The sequence below is a fragment of the Schistocerca cancellata genome, chromosome 1 (assembly GCF_023864275.1).
Source record: "Schistocerca cancellata isolate TAMUIC-IGC-003103 chromosome 1, iqSchCanc2.1, whole genome shotgun sequence".
Lineage (NCBI taxonomy): Eukaryota > Metazoa > Arthropoda > Insecta > Orthoptera > Acrididae > Schistocerca > Schistocerca cancellata.
Window position 1 is genome coordinate 1,103,842,768 of NC_064626.1, and position 12,256 is coordinate 1,103,855,023.

Genomic DNA, 12,256 nt, shown 5'->3' on the forward strand with positions numbered 1-12,256 from the left:
TGTCAATCCTACCTGGTAAGGATCCCACACGGTGCAGCAACATTCCAGCAGAGGTTCAAATGACTCTGAGCACTATGCGACTTAACTTCTGAGGTCATCAGTCGCCTAAAACTTACAACTAATTAAACCTAACAACCTAAGGACATCACACACATCCATGCCCGAGGCAGGATTCGAACCTGCGACCGTAGTGGTAGCTCGGCTCCAGACTGTAGCGCCTAGAACCGCACGGCCACTCCGGCCGGCTCCAGTAGAGGACGGAAAAGTGTAATGTAGGCTGTCTCTTCAGTGGGTTTGTCGCATCTTCTACATGTTTTGCCAACATAGCGCAGTCCTTGTTTCGCCTTCCCCACAATATTATCTATGTGGTCTTTCCAATTTGATTTGCTCCTAATTATAATTACTAGGTATTTGACAGCCAGTAGATTTGTGCGATTTAACGTATACCCAAAATTTATCGGATTTCTTTTAGTACCCATGTGGATGACCTCGCACTTTTCTTTGTTTATTGCTAATTGACACTTTTCTCACCATACAGAAATTCTCTATAGATCATTTTGTAATTCGAATTGATCGTCTGATGATTTTACTAGACGGTAAATTACAGCGTCATCTGCAAACAATCTAAGGGGGCTGCTCAAATTATCACCTAGATCATTTATGTAAATCAGGAACAGCGGAGGGACTATGACACTACCTTGCGGAACGCCAGATATGACTTCTGTTCTACTCGATGATTTACCGTCTACCACTACGAACTGTGACCTCTCTGAGAGGAAATCACGAATCCAGTCACACAACTGAGACGATACTCCATATGTACGCAATTTGATTAATAGTCGCTTGTGAGGAACGGTATCAACAGCCTTCTGGAAATCTATGAATATGGAATCGATCTGAGATCCGTTGTCGACAGCACACATTACTTCATGGGAATAAAGAGCTAGCTGCGTTGCACAAGAACGATATTTTCTGAATCTGTGTTGGTTATGTATCAATAAGTCATTTTCTTCAAGGTGATTCATAATGTTCGAGTACAGTATATGCTCCAAAATCCTACTGCAAATTGAGGTCAGTGATATGGATCTGTAATGCAGTTGGTTACGCCTATTTCCTTTCTTGAATATTGGTGTGGCCTGTGCTACTTTCCAGTCTTTAGGAACAGACCTTTCTTCAACTGAGCGGTTGTATGTGATTGCTAAGAAAGGCGCTGTTGTGTCTGCATACTCTGAAAGGAATCTGATTGGCATACCATCTGGACCGGGAGACTTGCCTTTCTTAAGTGATTTGAGTTGTTTCGCAACACCTAAGACATCTATTTTTATGTCACTCATACTAACAGCTATTCTGGTTTCGAATTCTGGAATATTTACTTCGTCTTCTTTCGTGAAGGTTTTAGGGAAAACTGTATTTAGTAACTCCGCTTTAGTGGCACCATCATCGGTAACATTTCCGTCGATATAGCGCAGTGACGGTATTGACTGTTTTTTTGCCACTGGTGTACTTTACATGCGACCAGAATCTCTTTGGGTTTTCTACCATATTTTGAGACAATATTACATTGTGGAAACTATTAAAAGCATCTCGCATTGACGTTCGCACTAAATTTCGAGCTTCTGTGAAACTTAGCCAGTCTTGGGGATTTTGCGTTCTTCTGTATTTGGCACGCTTTTTTAGTTGCTTCTGCAACAGTGTTATGACGTGTTTTGTGTAACATGAAGGATCAGTCCCGTCTCTTATTAACTTATGCGGTATGAATCTATCTATTGCTGTCGATACTGTATCTTTAAATTTGAGCCATATCTGGTTTACACTTACATAATTCGCTTGGAAGGAATGGAGACTCTCTCTTAGGAAGGCTTCAAGCGAATTTTTTTCTGCTGTTTAAGTGGTTTTGGTTGATATGGTTTTGAGCCTCGCTACAATGACCTTGTGTTCACTAATCCCTGTATCCGTCATGATGCTCTCTATTAGATCAGGATTATTTGTGGCTAAGAGGTCAAGTGTGTTTTCGCAACCATTTACAATTCGTGTGAGCCCATGAACTAATTGTTCAAAGTAACTCTCAGAGAAAGTATTTAGTACAATTTCGGAAGATGTTTTCTGTCTACCTCCGGCTTTGGAGATGTATTTTCCCCAACAAATCGAAGGTAGATCGAAGTCTCCACCAATTATAACTGTATGAGTGGGGTGCTTATTTGTAATGAGATTTCAGTTTCCTTTGAACGGTACAACTATTATATCATTTGAGTCGGGGGGTTGGTAGAAGGGGCCAATTGTTATTTTGGTACGGCTGTTGAATATAACCTCTACCCATAGTACACTACTGGTCATTAAAATTGCTACACCAAGAAGAAATGCAGATGATAAACGAGTATTCATTGGACAAATATTTTATACTAGAACTGACATGCGATTACATTTTCACGCAATTTGGGTGCATAGATCCTGAGAAATCAGTACCCCGAACAACCACCTCTGACCATCATAACGGCCTTGATACGCCTGGCCATTGAGTCAAACAGAGCTTGGATGGCGTGTACAGGTAGAGCTGCCCATGCAGCTTCAACACGATACCACAGTTCATCAAGAGTAGTGACTGACGTATTGTGACGAGCCAGTGGCTCGGCCACCGTTGACCAGACGTTTTCAATTGGTGAGAGATCTGAAGAATGTGCTCGCCAGTGCAGCAGTCGAACATTTTCTGTATCCAGAAAGGCCCGTACAGGATCTGCAACATGCGGTCGTGCATTATCCTGCTGATCGAATGAAGGGTAAAGCCACGGGTCGTAACACATCTGAAATGTAACGTCCACTGTTCGAAGTGCCGTCAATGCGAACAAGAGGTGACCGAGACGTCTAACCAATGGCACCCCATAAAATCACGCCGGGTGATACGCCAGTATGGCGATGACGAATACATGCTTCCAATGTGCGTTCATCTCGATGTCGTCAAACACGGATGCGACCATCATGATGCTGTAAACAGAACCTGGATTCATCCGAAAAAATGACGTTTTGCCATTCGTGGACCCAGGTTCGTCGTTGAGTACACCATCGCAAGCGCTCCTGTCTGTGATGCAGCGTCAAGGGTAACCGCAGCCATTGTCTCCGAGCTGCAAACGTCGTCGAACTGTTCGTGCAGATGGTTGTTGTCTTGCAAACACTCCCATCTGCTGACTCAGGGATCGAGACGTGGCTGCACTATCCGTTAAAGCCATGCGGATAAGATGCCTGTCATCTCGACTGCTAGTGTTACGAGGCCGTTGGGATCCAGCACGGCGTTCCGTATTACCCTCCTGAACCCACCGATACCATTTTCTGCTAACAGTCATTGGATCTCGACCAGCGCGAGCAGCAATGTCGCGATACGATAAACCGCAATCGCGATAGGCTACAATCCGACCTTTATCAAAGTCGGAAACGTAATGGTACGCTTTTCTCCTCCTTACACGAGGCATCACAACAACGTTTCACCAGGCAACGCCGGTCAACTGCTGTTTGTGTATGAGAAATCGGCTGGAAACTTTCCTCATGTCAGCACGTTGTAGGTGTCGCCACCGGCGCCAACCTTATGTGAATGCTCTGAAAAAGTTAATCATTTGCATATCACAGCATCTTCTTCCTCTCGGTTAAATTTCGCGTCTGTAGCACGTCATCTTCGTGGTGTAGCAATATTAATGGCCAGTAGTGTAATTCGCAGGAACTATCTATTGCACCTTCATTACAAGATAAATTACTACCAACACCCCACCACCTACTTTATTTAATCTATCCCTTCTGAACACGGTTTGCGTCTCTGTAATAGTTTCGGCCTAATTTATCTCCGGCTTTAGCTAGCTTTCTGTTCCTATAACGATTCAGCTTCAGTGCTTTCTATCAGCACTAGAAGCTCTGGTACTTTTCCAACGCAGCTACGATAATTTACAACTACAATACCGACCGTTGCTTGGACGATTCTCGTCGATATTTGCCCTGTACCCTTTGAGACAGAAAATATAATCTCATAATTCTTTTCAGTGTATTTACCATATCTGATTAAAGGTATTCGGACAACCCTTGTATAATGTGGAACTGAGCACTAGATCTTACGAGAGACGGATCCGCTATTCTGAAAGGAAGCGGGGAATATTGTATTGTCAATAGAAATGCAATAACACTCAGGAGACACTCAGGAGAGAGCATAGTGACTCGTAACTCGCCAAAGCAACAAATCACGACATTTCAACCCAGTTAACTATTTATGGCGTGTTTGTAAAGTGGAAAAGCAAAGGAACAACCGCAGCTGAACCAATATCTGGCAGACCTCATGTTGAAGCTGAAGTTAAAATCTTCTGGGTGATTAGGCCGCGTCATGTTTCTTCTAAAATGTTCTACGTTTCGACCCCTCTGCTGGGATCTTCTTCAGGATCTTTTGGTGTCCACTACTGCTAGAACACTGTCAGAGACGAGTGTCGCGTCCACTTATAAAGGGGGAGTTTTCTGGCGTTCGTACTGGAGAAGTGACAGTATTGGTTAAAATTCAAATGACTACCATTGGTGGGCCATAGTCATAGGCTAATATTCCCTCTCTGATGCAGAAGAAGGGGCGTTGGTAGCTCATCTCCTGTGGATACCATTGGCAGTCCATCGTCGTTGGTTAGAAAGGCACTATTCCACACTTATGCTGGAGAAGGGTTATTGGTTGAAATGCCTTCTACCGCTATTAGTTGGTCGTCATCAGTGGCTAGATTCGAAACGGACAGAGCAAGAGAGGGGGAATGTTTACCCAAAATATTATTGTCCGCCGAGGTGACTTGCAGCGTGTTGTTTATGCCGCTCACGCACCGCGGCCGCGTATTTACTTCCTTGATGGCGGGGAGCCACGATGCCGGAAGCCTATAGCCGTCCTCTCTATTGAAATTAGATGCATTCTTAGAAATTTCAACCGCTTCTCGGACCTTTCTTCTATAAACGTTTGTTTCTTTAGCCAGTACACGTACGTTATTAAAATCGATGTCAGAGCCACAGTTCTCGTGATGTTCCGCTACTGCCGATTTTGCACTTTGTTTTACCCGCATGTGCCGTTCGTTTTCCTTCATGCGTTCTTTAACAGTTCTTCCCGTTTCGCCTATATACACTTTGCCGCAGCCACATGACACTTGATAGACGCCTGCGTTGTGCAGGTAATCAGGTGCATCCGTTTTCCTTCGGAAAAAGTCTTTTATTTTGTTTTGACTAAAGAAAGATGTCTGAACACCATTTTTCTTTAAAATTCTGCTTATGAGGTCAGTGACCCCAGAAACGAACGGTAACCTGACGGAGTGAGGAGGTGGTTCTTCGTCATTCTTCGAAAGCCAAAGCTAAGCAACGCTTGAAGTTGTGTAAAAAACGAGGCCAGTAGACAGTCGACGACGGAAACGAGTGTTTTGGAGTGATGAATCACACTGAAATCTGATGGAAAGGTTTGGATTTGGCGGATGCTTAGAAAATGTTGCCTGCCACAACGTGAAATGCGTAGGAGGTGGTGTTACGATAGGTGTGTGTTTTCCTTTTTCATGGGGTGATCCCCTAGCTGTGCTTAGAAAAACGCTATGCGTGGAAGGATATGAACAAAATTTACAGCATTATGTACTGCATACAGTAGAGGAGCTTTTCGGAGACGATAATTGTTTGTATGAGCAAGACAGCGCAGTGCGCACCCTATCATACAGCAACATCTGTGAGACAATGGTTTGCGGACTATGACATTCCTGCAATGGACTGGCTTGTACAGAATCGAGACCTGAACCCACCGATCGCTATATATTGACTGAAAAAGCATCAATCGCGTTAATTTACTATTGTAAGCGCTTTCGTTCAATAGACCCTCACAAGCAAATCTGAGACAAAAGTGACGTGGGAATCGAGATAATAACGAATGATGTCTGTCAGTTACCGAATAGAGTACTCACAACAGTAAATAAACGCGATTTGTTTACAATCACGATACGGCTAATGGCTCTGAGCACTATGGGACTTAACATCTATGGTCATCAGTCCCCTAGAACTTAGAACTACTTAAACCTAACTAACCTATGGACATCACACAACACCCAGTCATCACGAGGCAGAGAAAATCCCTGACCCCGCCGGGAATCGAACCCGGGAACCCGGGCGCGGGAAGCGAGAGCGCTACCGCACGACCACGAGCTACGGACAATCATGATACGAGCACGCCATTCTATGCGGTTTCAACTCTATGACAGAATTCATCAATGGTACTGATGTGTTAGTCTCTCAGCAACGTATGACTAGATATTTTAATGAGTGAAAGATCTAGAGGATGTACTGACCAGGACAACGTTGGAACATCCTCTGTACAGAGGTTGGTCAGGACAGTACGAGCAACATGCGGTCTTGCCTTATCTTCTTGGAAGATAACGTCATGGAGATATCGAAGATAGGGCACAACCAATGACCTGATCACGTCATAAAAGTAGCAGTCTCTGTCCAAATTACCGCATATGAGAACTAGAGGTGATAGTGTCATGCACCCAATGGCATACGATACCTTCACGACAGGTGCTGGACCAGTATGACGCTGATATACGCAATCTATCGGTGGTCGTTTTCCTTGAGCCTTCATACACGGATAAGTCCATAGCGATGTACTATGCAGAATAGACATCTGTTCAAAGAGACGGTATAATACCACTCTTGAGGCGGGTATTGCTGTTGGGCCTGTAACGCCGGAAATGCATATCCTCCTATTTCCATCTATTGTACTATAAATTTTTTTCCTTGTTTTGTTACATCAAGATATGACATTTCTGTCTCTTTATATATTGTAATTGTTTTACTGTTTGTATATATATATTTATGCATTTATGTCGATGTATAATTGGTTGTTTTGTAAATATTATTTGTATTTTTACGCTGGGTCTTGCCTAGGGAAAACTATGCTATCGAACGAATACGTCGATAGGTCGTGTGGAGAACCAGAGTGTTAAGGATCTTTGGTAGTGTTAACTCTGTCGCGTGGAGCGCGGGCAGAGGGAGTCTGGGGAGTAGTGAGTGGGGCAGGTGTGTTGTGTGAAGCTCCCGCGAGTTGCCGCGCTTTCGGGGTTTGGCAGAATGTAATTGCGCTCGACTTGCGATGATAGTTTCTGACATGGTGTCGCGGACGGGAAGCACTAGCTGGCGCACATCAAGAGCCCGTTTCGTCTGGTGACCGTGTCGAGAAGAAGGCGCGCCAACATCCAGCTTCTGCAACAGCGACGGCCGACAATGAGTGACTGTCGCGACCTCCTCGATCGACGGCTTCAAACCTTCAATCAACCAACAAGGAAGACTGGAAGCACGTAAAGTTTTAGAACTGTATGGCAGACCTCAGCTTTTCAAACTTTTAAAATTGTTGCATCACAAAATTACAGATACTTAGCATGAACCTTTGTTGCTCATTGTCCCAATTGCATTACCAAGCAGGGTCCCTTCCTTTTCCGGAATGAACCCGAGTGTCGTAGAAATTCAAACGCCAGCATCATTCCACTTCACTACTTTAATTTCAAAGTTCAGTTAAAGTATTCATTGCTGGCTACAGTATTCAGATTACACAAGCACAAATTAAGAGTGCGAGTTTTGAACCGTATTTTATCTTACCTGTGACTGCAGCTCAGCTTGGTACGTACTAAATTTTACTATTGTTAATTGTTCAGAATCATTTAATTCAAGTTCAAAGTTAAATCTCTTATTTCTGAATTGCATAGATTCAAGTAGCTTTTGAAATGATTGTTGAGGTAGTCCAAGACTAACCGCATTTTACTGAATTTCGTTGTGTTTCAGAAACAAAGCTCACTGTTACTTTCAGTCACTAAATTAACTTTCCATTTTCCGGTTTTATTAATTCTTTTGCTAAATTAAGTCAGAGTGTAGCGAAATTTATTACTGCTGACAAACTTTCAGTTTTCACACTACACGTGTCAACCTTCAGTTGCCACGCTTCTAGTGCTAATTATATGTGTAATAATCTTTCCTTTTCAGTTACTATAGTAATTGTCCTTAGGACTGGCGACCGTAATTTCTCCCAAATCTCAAATATCTAATTACCGCTAGTTGATTGTTAACGTAACGGCCGCACATTTACTTTCTTTATTAACTTTACCCCTTTTTCAAAATTAATTTCCACCAGTTTCATTAGCATTTTTCCTTTCATTTAGATGTAACCCTTTCCTCCCTCTTTACCGACAAATTAACCTCGTTGACGATTGCTTTTCCCAAATTTCCATTAGGTACACGCGGTTTAATTTTTCACTGTCATTAAGGTCGATAAGTGAGGGGGAGGTTACAGGCCCAACACTGCGCACCTCTGCTACCGCTTCAAAGGAAATCGCAACAAGGGTCACTGGGCTGGCACTCCGTGCTGATTCGGATGTCAGCGCATTTCAGCCTGTAGATACTTTTTGCAAATTTGTCCATTTCCTGACTCAAGAAACGTGACGTACATTTGGGAGAAGGTCTTATGGGACCAAACTTCTGAGGTAATCGGTTCCTAAGCCTACACACTACGTAACCTAACTTAAGCTAACTAAATTAAACTAACTTACGCTATGGACAACATACACACCGACGCCCGAGGGAGGACTCGAACCTCCGACGGGGGACAGCCGCACGGACCGCGACAAGGCGCCTCAGTACGTGACGTACTGTCAGATTCTGCACAGCTGAGTGAATAATGTTCGTCCTCTCAGGTTCTAGTTGCGTGCGGCCATTGGGATGCTGTATGGTGCTTTGGCCCTCTTGGGCCCATCCATTCTACATTCGCATGATAGTCGTGGGTTTCTGACGAGCGGGTCACGGAGCGATAAACTGTACTCTCGATGGGCCCCAATCTTGTCGCTCCCTGTTTCCGACATATGCTGGTGGATTTCTGTCCTTCGTACTTGATGCATAACACGACCCTCTCACAAACAAACAGCGTTAAACTTTAATTTTTGAGTGAGAAACCCTTTGCGTAATCTATTGTGATAACAGAATGTAGATGGTACGTACTTTGTGCGGTTGCATGTAAATGTTAATCATTTGCATATCCAAACATTCACGCAAATTTCATACTTGTTGCTTGCCACTCTCATTGTGTTGCAATTCTAATGGCCAGCAATGTAGTTGGAGCTGAGATTCCGTGATGGTTTCATAGTCTCCTAGGATTGTGTTTTAAGTTGAGTATCAAAGACCCTTGGAAATTACGGACAGCATGAAATCAGTGTAGTACTAAGTAAGCCTGCTGTTAACAATGCTAACGTGAAGTATGGCCCCATGGCCTGCCCGGTTGGCCGTGCGATCTGACGCACAGCTTTCCGGGCGGGAAGGGGCGCCTGGTCCCCGGCACGAATCCGCCCGGCGGATTTGTGTCGAGGTCCGGTGAACCGGCCAGTCTGTGGATGGTTTTTCCTCGGCAAATGCGGGCTGGTTCCCCTTATTCCGCCTCAACTACACTATGTCGGCGATTGCTGCGCAAACAAGTTCTCGACGTACGCGTACACCACCATTACTCTACCAAGTAAACATAGGGGTTACACTCGTCTGGTGTGAGACGTTCTTTGGGGGGTCAACCGGGCTCCGAACCGCACAATAACCCTGGGTTCGGTGTGAGGCGGCGGAGAGGTGAAGTGGACTGCGATAGTCGTCGTAGGGTTGCGGACCACTGCGGCTGCGGCGGGGGCGGAGCCTTTCCGTCGTTTCTAGGTCCCCAGTTAACATAACATGGCCCCATGAGAAGTAATTCGAGAATGGTCGACTGGAAGCTAAGTAAATCAGTGATGTATATAAGCAGACTGAACCGATGAACGAAAATTTGTATCAAGGCAGTAATTCGAACACGAGTCTCCTGTTCACTAGGCAGATATGCTAACTAATACGCCTGCCTGACGCAGTGGCATTGCACAATTACACAGAATATCCTAGAATTCCTGCCTCCTTAATCCGAATTCCCATTCACGTCTCAGCACACTTGGTATTTCCACTACTCTCGAACAAGGTACCACTCTCAAACAGCATACGAAGTATGCTGAGGCGTAGATGGGAATTTGGACTGAGGAGCGAGGAATGCTAGGGTGGTCAGTGGCCACTGTGCCAGCGAAGCATAGTAGTTAGCGCATCTGGTTAGTGGACAGGAGACCTGGGATTGAATCCCGGCCTTGGCTCAAATTTTAAATCATCGCTTCAGTCTGCATATATGCATGATAACGTTTGGGAATTGAAGTCTGTGGAATCACACACACTGGCGGAAAAAATCGTAGCACCAAGAAGGTGCGGTGCGACATAAACGAAAGTTGGTAGTCGTGTTTCTGCGTCAGAAAAATGATGTTCGCGCCGGTCGCGTAAGAGTGCCACTAGCAGCGCCACTATCAACATCCAAATCAGGTTTGCTTTAAATACAAAAAAATGGTTTAAATGGCTCTGAGAACTATGGTACTTAACATCGGAGGTCATCAGTCCCGTAGAACTTGGAACTACTTAAACCTAACTAACCTAAGGACATCACACACTTCCATACCCGAGGCAGGATTCGAACCTGCGACCGTAGCAGTCGCGCGGTTCCGGACTGAAGCGCCTAGAACCGCTCGGCCACCGCGGCCGGCGCCTTAAATACACGCTGTAGTAACTTTTGAGATTCGATATGGTGAGCTGATGTTAGTGAAGAACGCCTTTAAGACGACAAAGTCGCGAATATCAGAATGTCAATGAGTTTGAACGAGATCGTGTAGAAGATTTCCTCCTGCGATACTGCAGAAAGACTTGACAGGAATTCACTACTGTATATGATTGCTGGCAGCGGTGCCACGAGAATGCACGGTCGCAAGAAGACCGGGCTCCGTACGGCCACGTGGCACTGACGAGAGGGAAGACCGTCGTGTTCGGCGTATGGATCTGGCACATCGCACTGCGTCTTTAGCAGCGATCCGAGCAGCAGTTGGCACTACAGTGACATGATGAATTGTTGCAGACCTGTTATACTTCAAGGGCAGCTCCGAGCCAGACACCCTGCAGTGTGTATTCCACTGACCCCGAACTACCACCACTTGCGACTTCAGTGGTGTCAAGCGAGAGCTCACTGGAGGACGGGGTGGAGGTCTGTTGTGTTTTCTGATGATGTTGTGTTCTCTGTTTCAATACCAGTGATGGCCGTATGTTGCTTAGAAGGAGGCCAGTTGAGGGCCTGCAACCAACCTGTCTGCATGCTGGACACACTGTAGCAACAGCTGGAGTTACGGTCTGGGGTGCGATTTCGTGTGACGGCAGGAGCAGCAGGAGCACTTTCGTTCTATCCCACGCACCCTGACTGCAAATTTGTACGTCAGTCTGGCGATTCGCCCAGTTGTGCTGCATTCATTTCGCCCACATATCGATGTTGTAACCAAACACGCTCCACAGAGTGTCGATATGTTGCCTTGGCTGCTCGATTACCAAATCTGTCTCCAGGCGAGTACATATGGGACATCATCGGACTACAACTCCAGTGTCATCCACAAACTACACTTCTGGAAATGGAAAAAAGAACACATTGACACCGGTGTGTCAGACCCACCATACTTGCTCCGGACACTGCGAGAGGGCTGTACAAGCAATGATCACACGCACGGCACAGCGGACACACCAGGAACCGCGGTGTTGGCCGTCGAATGGCGCTAGCTGCGCAGCATTTGTGCACCGCCGCCGTCAGTGTCAGCCAGTTTGCCGTGGCATACGGAGCTCCATCGCAGTCTTTAACACTGGTAGCATGCCGCGACAGCGTGGACGTGAACCGTATGTGCAGTTGACGGACTTTGAGCGAGGGCGTATAGTGGGCATGCGGGAGGCCGGGTGGACGTACCGCCGAATTGCTCAACACGTGGGGCGTGAGGTCTCCACAGTACATCGATGTTGTCGCCAGTGGTCGGCAGAAGGTGCACGTGCCCGTCGACCTGGGACCGGACCGCAGCGACGCACGGATGCACGCCAAGACCGTAGGATCCTACGCAGTGCCGTAGGGGACCGCACCGCCACTTCCCAGCAAATTAGGGACACTGTTGCTCCTGGGGTATCGGCGAGGACGATTCGCAACCGTCTCCATGAAGCTGGGCTACGGTCCCGCACACCGTTAGGCCGTCTTCCGCTCACGCCCCAACATCGTGCAGCCCGCCTCCAGTGGTGTCGCGACAGGCGTGAATGGAGGGACGAATGGAGACGTGTCGTCTTCAGCGATGAGAGTCGCTTCTGCCTTGGTGCCAATGATGGTCGTATGCGTGTTTAGCGCCGT